The 7493-nt window shown below is 32.3% G+C and overlaps 1 non-coding gene across 1 annotated transcript; it reads right to left on the reverse strand.

The window, feature by feature from the left end:
• Positions 1-3595: 3595 nt before the first annotated feature.
• Positions 3596-3697, reverse strand: LOC141541998 (U6 spliceosomal RNA). Its single transcript, XR_012482006.1, has one exon. It is a non-coding gene; the product is annotated as a U6 spliceosomal RNA (small nuclear RNA).
• Positions 3698-7493: the final 3796 nt, after the last annotated feature.

Here is a 7493-nt window from a genome sequence, read left to right on the forward strand (position 1 = left end):
TCAAACTTCACTTTGGGTCTGATTTTTTCATAGGCAGGCTGTATAAACATCCTCATCGAGCCCATCTGGTCTGCGGGCCGTAGTTTGAGGACCCTTGCTCTAGACCATTGAGTGGAATTGTGGGAGGTCATGGATAGAGTTACATTTGGATTGTATGGCATAGATGGGTTGGGATCTATATCACTAGAAGGAATACCAATATGAAAAGATCATCTATTCATCCCACAATATTGTTTTCTAAATATGCCTAAATCTTAAAATAACTATCCATAATTTTCACTTATTATAGAGGGACATTCAATTGATCTTCTTTTACTTTATAGTGAAGAAAACATATCTAGAGAAATTGTGACATTACAATCTAGACCATAAAATTATTAGAATTATATTTCTTGATCTCCTGACTAAGAGAAAAGCATTCTCATTTCAGGTCCAGATGATGGGTCCCATTCAATCTTAGATATAGGTGCCACAGCCAAAACCCTACTAGTAAGAAAAGATTATTATTATGAAGACATGTATTTCTTGAAGTAGCATCATCATTCCCTGTGACAGGTTTTTCACATTATAAATTTATATGACCCTGACTTAGTTGGGAAATGTGAGATGGTACAATATCTTTGCAGCAGAGAATGGCATTAAAACATAATTTTCTTTCTTTTAAATTAATTTTATAATTATAACATTTTTTTAAAAGTACATATGCATAGGTAATTTTTTTTTTACAAAATTATCTCTTGTATTCCCTTCTGTTCTGAAATTTTCCCCTCCTTCCCTCCACCCCCTCCCCTAGATGGCAGGCATTCCCATACATATTAAATATGTTATAGTATATCCTAGGTACAATATATATGTGCAAAACCAAATTTTGTTGTTGTCACAAAGGAAGAATTATATTCAGAAGGTAAAAATAATCTGGGAAGAAAAACAACAGCAACAAAAAATGCTCACAGTTTACACTCATTTCCCAGTGTTCCTTTTCTGGGTGTAGCTGATTCTGTCCATCATTGATCAAGTGGAATTGGATTAGCTCTTCTCTATGTTGAGGATATCCACTTCCATCAGAATACATCCTCACACAGTATCACTGTTGAAGTGTATAATGATCTCCTAGTTCTGCTCGTTTCACTCCAGCATCAGTTGATGTAAGTCTCTCCAAGCCTCTCTGTATTCTTCCTGTTGGTCATTTCTTACAGAACAATAATATTCCATAACCTTCATATACCATAATTTACCCAACCATTCTCCAACTGATGGACATCCATTCATTTTCCAGTTTCTAGCAACTACAAAAAGGGCTGCCACAAACATTTTGGCACATATAGGTCCCTTTCCGCACTTTAGTATTTCCTTGGGATATAAGCCCAGTAGTAGCACTGCTGGGTCAAAGGGTATGTACATGTTGATAACTTTTTGGCCATAATTCCAGATTGCTCTCCAGAATGGTTGGATTCTTTCACAACTCCACCAACAATGCATCAGTGTCCCAGTTTTCCCACAGCCCCTCCAACATTCATCATTATTTTTTTCTGTCATCTTAGCCAATCTGACAGGTGTGTAGTGGTATCTAAGAGTTGTCTTAATTTGCATTTCTCTGATCAGTAGTGATTTGGAACACTCTTTCATATGAGTGGAAATACTTTTAATTTCATCATCTGAAAATTGTCTGTTCATATCATTTGACCATTTATCAATTGGAGAATGGCTTGATTTCTTATAAATTAAAGTCAGTTCTCTGTACATTTTGGAGATGAGGCCTTTATAAGAACCTTTAACTGTAAAACTGTTTTCCCAATTTGTTACTTCCCTTCTAATCTTGTTTGCATTAGTTTTGTTTGTGCAAAAACTTTTTAATTTGATTTAATCAAAATCACGAAATAGAAAATTTTGATTATATCAAATTAAAAAGTTTTTGCACATACTTATAATTTTCAAAATATCTCTAATTTTCAAATGAATAAATAAAAGTTTGCTCTAGACATCTAATATGTAAAAGGAAGTAAAAGTGTGTGTTTAGGAAGACCACATAGGATTTCTACCTTAGTGTCTAATGATAATTAATAAGCACAAGTGAAGAAAGGGAATATAGTGAAAGTTCATTATGAAGAACAGAAACTTTCACTCTATAGGCTATCTACCTTGGCTATTTCTGGGATAAATAGAAATCAGGGGGTTGAAGTAATAACTGTGAGAGTTAGAAATGTTATATACGAAGGTCACAGTTGTTAATGTCTTGCAATTCAAATAGTTGGAAAATCCCCAGATATCAAAATATAGCACCTTTTTCATTCCTGAGTCCTCAGTTTCTGAACTAGAAAGTTGACAATATGTAGGCTTAGAGATGGAAAGAAAGGAATCATTATCACTGAACACAGGTTTTTATTTTCTTTTTTTTTTTAATAACAAGGATTGTCTTTCAAGTATTTTATAGTAATGTGAAAGAAGAAAGAAAATCTAGCAGGGTTCATGACCATTTTTAAAAAATACATTCTTACTCAAAGCATTGCCCATACTTATCCCTCAGAGCTGTAATTTTACACACACACACACACACACACACACACACACACACATATATATATATATATATATATATATATATATATATATATATATATATATGAAAGAATATGAATTTTCTGTTATAAAACTTTATCTTTGGTATAACTCTGGAGGAGATGCATGAAAAGTTTAATGCAAGCAATGAGATCTGTTATCATCCATGTATCCAATTAAGTCAAACAAGTATGTCAGATTATCCATCTTTTAAGAGAAGTTGGAGGGGAAAAAAGGTGAGAATAAAATGTTTCCCAAAGATATTTCATTTTCATGGCAACTTTTTGGGGAGAGATGGGCCAAATACTTTGGAAGAAAAGGAAAAATAGACTTTGATGTTTTCCTATGGCTAGAATTCTTTGTTATTATATATGGAAACTTTCAGACTTATTTTTGCTAGTACGTTGTTGTCCCAATATTGAATTCCACTTCAATTTGAGAGTGTTACAACGATAAAATTTCCCCATTTTTATAGTTATCTCTTAGGGCTAGCCATATTCTGAAGCCAAAGTATTTTCTTGGCAAGAATATCTTGTTGGAAAATCTCAAATCATGCAACAGACTAAAGAAACAGACTAGAAAGCAAAGGAGTTGTCTTCAGTATCACCTGATAGAATACCTTCAAGACACTTCACATTGCTGGTAGCTTGGAGGAAGGGAAAACAAAAGATAAATAACATTTATTAGGTACCTACTATGTGCAAATACTGTACTAAGCACTTTACTTATATTATCTAATTTAAGTTATACAACAACTTTGGAAAGTGGAAACTACTATTATTCTCCTTTTTTAGTTGAAGAAAATGAGAGAAATTAATAAGCTACTTATCCAGGGTCACACAGCTAGTAAATATTTCAAACCAGATTTTAACTTGTTTTTCTGCTCCCAGGATCATTATTCTATCCATTAGGATATCTGTATGCTGGGCAATTCATTAGTAGCTTTTTTACTCTGAAATTATTAGAGAATTTCAAACCACATTGAGTGTTTCTTCATATGTTAATTTCACATTAGTTTCTTATAAAATATTTTGATACCCAGAGAGAGAAATGCTTCAGGAATTTGCATGTTATTCCCACTCAAGGCCATGCTAATCTTCTCTGTATCATTCCAATTTTAGTATGTACTGCCAAAGGGAGCCCTCTAGGAGAGACATGAATGAAACAAAAGAACAGAGTGCTGGACTTGGAATCAAGAAATCCTGTTCTCTAATCTGTTCTCAAACATTTTTGTAACTTCATCATCTAGCATAATGCCTGGTACATAGTCAGAATGTGTTTATTGATTAACTGAATAATGTAGCACAAGAAAAATGCATCATTACTCAATTGACTGACTCCGAATTTCTTAATTTTTCTAATTACAATTCATGATGATGTTTCGAAGTCAAGAGGCATTTGTTAAGCACTAAGAATGTGCCTGACACTATGCTAAGTCCTAGAATACAAATTTAACCAAAAAGAAAGTTTCCTGAATTTAAAGGGCTCAAATTCTAATGAGAGAAAGAAAACATATAAGAGGGAACTGAAAAAGGAGGATCTCAGGAAATAAGATATTCATATTGTAGGTTATGATGATGAAGTCCAGAGTTTGCAGTGGATACAGAAGTATGGCTGGCCTTGGTATTTCTTTAAAATTGAGACTGCAGAAGGAACTCACTAATGGGGTGAGGAGGTCACATGTTCAGAGGGATCTTTCTGGGTAAGAGGTAAATGATGGTGAAGTTTGGAGAGCTGGAAATAAATCTAAATGAGTAGAGTCTGACAAAAATTGCTTCAAACAATCTAATTTCATTAGTATTTTAGTCTTCACTTAGTCTTGAATTCTGGCAAACAAAAGTCATTTATGTCCCTAGTCTCTGTTTTACTCCCTCAAATTCTAGTCTTTTCTTGGGCAGTTTTCCTGAATCAGTTGTTAGTAAAATTTGTAAAGGTAACCAGACCTGACATATTGAAAGAGAATTCCTTTGATACATCATATATCTCTCATTTGCATTTTTATGATTACCCTGTCTTTTATTACCAGATATATTTGAAAGAAAATGAAGATGTGAGTCTGAAGAAATCATTTGTTCTTGTTACTGCTTCACCTATAACCCTCATACACTGTGACATCATAATGAGTAGCTTTGTGAAAGTTAGTGTCACAAAACAAAGATCACTTCAGGGGAAAAATGATACAGATCAGGAGGGTAATGACTTAAAAAAAGCAAAATCAAAAAACTGAAAACTTAATAAGGCTATTTCTGTAGAGAGTAGACATTTTAAAGACAATGGTGGCCTAATTCTTCATGAAATTTCAGTTAGGATTTTTAAAAGAGCATTATATAGAAATACATTTTCTTTACTCTTATCACTAGGCAGTGCACTAAGGATTTCTGCATAGAACTCTCATTATTTTTATTCATCTTAAATAAATTGAATACTTTTGAGGGAATTTGTTTTCCCTTTGTAAAGAATTTTTAGGTAATTTCCTAAAAATAGGTATTTTTTTGGTTTTGAAGTGTTTTCAGGAATTTTCTATTTTTTATATAGTGTATTGCTTCTGAAATTGTCCTGCCCTGGATATATCTTATTTATACATAATTTGCATTTTTTTCTTTACCATTAGACTATGAACTCTTTGAAGGCAATGACTGTTTTTACTTTTCTTTGAATCCCAGAGTTTAGAATAATGGCTGATACATAGTAAATTCTCTGGGAATTTCCAGTCTGTAATGGCCTACAAAATCATTTGGTCTGGTCCTGCCAAGGCAACCTCAGGTGATGATGAACTGAAAGCTGGTTACAACAACTTCCCAATGCTTGAGTTTTTAAATTGATAATTGCATGTGGCTCATGAGTGATGTTATAAATATTTAAATTATCTTTGGCAGAAAAAAGTGCCCCACTCCTGTTATATAATATAACTTTACTTTTCAATATACCATTTATTAGTAAGTATTTATAATGTACTAGGCAGGAATAAAGCTAAAATAATCAGATTAAAAATAGGTTTTGACAAATAACTTTGACTAATGTGGTAGATATATACTTTATATTTCAAATAAATGAGTACCTATTTATGTTTTGAATGACAATCCCTAGTTGCTAATTGGAAAATGGTCAAAGGGTATGAATAATTTTCAAAAGAGGAAAGAGATTGTTGATTTGAAAAAATATTCAAACTAAGCAAATGTAAATAAAAAACAACCTTGAAGTATTATTTCATGTACATCAAATTGCCAAAACTAATTTGATATAATGGATGCTATCAGAGTTGTGGGGAAAATACATGCATTCATTATTGTTGGAATAATAAAAAAGTGAAATCTTTCTGAAAAGTAATCATCCAAAATTATTTAATATTATAAAAATTGCTATTCCTAGTCATAATATTGCCATTGTTTGGATCTAATTGATATACACATATACATAAAAAACAATTAGCTTATATTTAGAGAATAGTATTTTGTTTGTAATTGCAAAAAAAGTGGAAGAAATCTTGATTTTATCCAGCTATGGGTCATTGGCTATGTAACACAATATAAAACAAATTGTTTTTCTGGAGTAGTTTGAATGGTGTCCAACTCTTCATTATACCACTTGAAGTTTTTTTGTCAAAGGTATTAGAATGGTTTGCTATTTTCTCTCCAACTCATTCTACAGATGAGGAAGCTGAGCCAAACAAGGTTAAATGGTTTACTCAGAGCCTCATAACTAGTGTCTGAAATCAGATTTGAATTTATGTTTTCCTGACCATGCCCTCTATCCTATGTACTACCTAACTGCTCCTATAATACAGCGGAGACAAATAATAGGATCATAATGAAATTTGGAAAGATCTTTACAAGATAAGGAAAAGGAGAAAAGGAAAACTGGAAAAATATGGTTACTCTATCTATGATCACATTAAAAAAAAAAAAAAACTAAATGGGAAGGAACAAAGAATACTGATGAATATTGAAAGGCAGTGATAAGAATCTGTCACTTTATGTGTTGAATAGTTACAAATCAGACTTAATTCTGCTGATATTTAATATTAAGCTTATAAGAAACCAAAATATATTTTGATGAATTTGGAAATTATCTATGTAAGTTTCTACAAGTTCCGTTAGCTTGTTTGTGATGAGGAATTCTTTGACTCTTCATTGTTTTCTCTTTTCAAAAGAGATAGTTGTCTAATAGAGCAGGCTTCCTTTCAAGGAAGGTTCTCTTAGGTTTGTTCTAAATCTTTCTGTCAATTCAGCTTTCCTATCATATTATTAAAGAGAGAAAGTGAGTTCATTGATCAGTCGAGGAAATGGCTAGCTATAAATAAATCAATTATAAACATAATGGTAGTAAGAACCAAGGATACCCAAGACAAAGCAAATTCACATCTTATAATGGATTTTACAATCATATTTTAACAAGTATTTTGTGTGTGTATAAATGCCATATGGAAAGGTTGGGAGCTTGCTTCTTTTTAGGAGATTTGAGATCTTTCTACTGTGGGAATTGCTTGAACATTCTGAAATTGTGTGAAAATGGTGTTCTTTGATGAACTGTGAAGTCATAAAGAAAAAGCCCGTTATCCAATTGTTCTAGGCACCATTTTGTTTTCATTGTTTGAATTGATGACTATAATCTGCCTTAGCTGGGTCTTATATCAAGCTGCTGCAAAGTTTATTGTCCTTTTCAGCTACTTATGATATAACACTGCAGAGGACTATCTGCTGAACTCTGTAAAAATTTTCCTAATAAGTAGGTATTTTAAAAATGTCCAACTCAGCATCTATGTATTTTTGCTAGGAAACCTTTTGCCAATCGAGATGGAGGCATTTATAAATCATCTTAAACCCATTAATCTGAAAGACCTTCTCTGGAAATAAAGTAATTTTAGGACCTATGGAAATAAAGTGATTTTAGGACCTAAAGTTTCAACATTATTAACTAACAGAATTAGACTGCTCATT

The sequence above is a fragment of the Sminthopsis crassicaudata genome, chromosome 4, assembly GCF_048593235.1.
Source record: "Sminthopsis crassicaudata isolate SCR6 chromosome 4, ASM4859323v1, whole genome shotgun sequence".
NCBI lineage: Eukaryota > Metazoa > Chordata > Mammalia > Dasyuromorphia > Dasyuridae > Sminthopsis > Sminthopsis crassicaudata.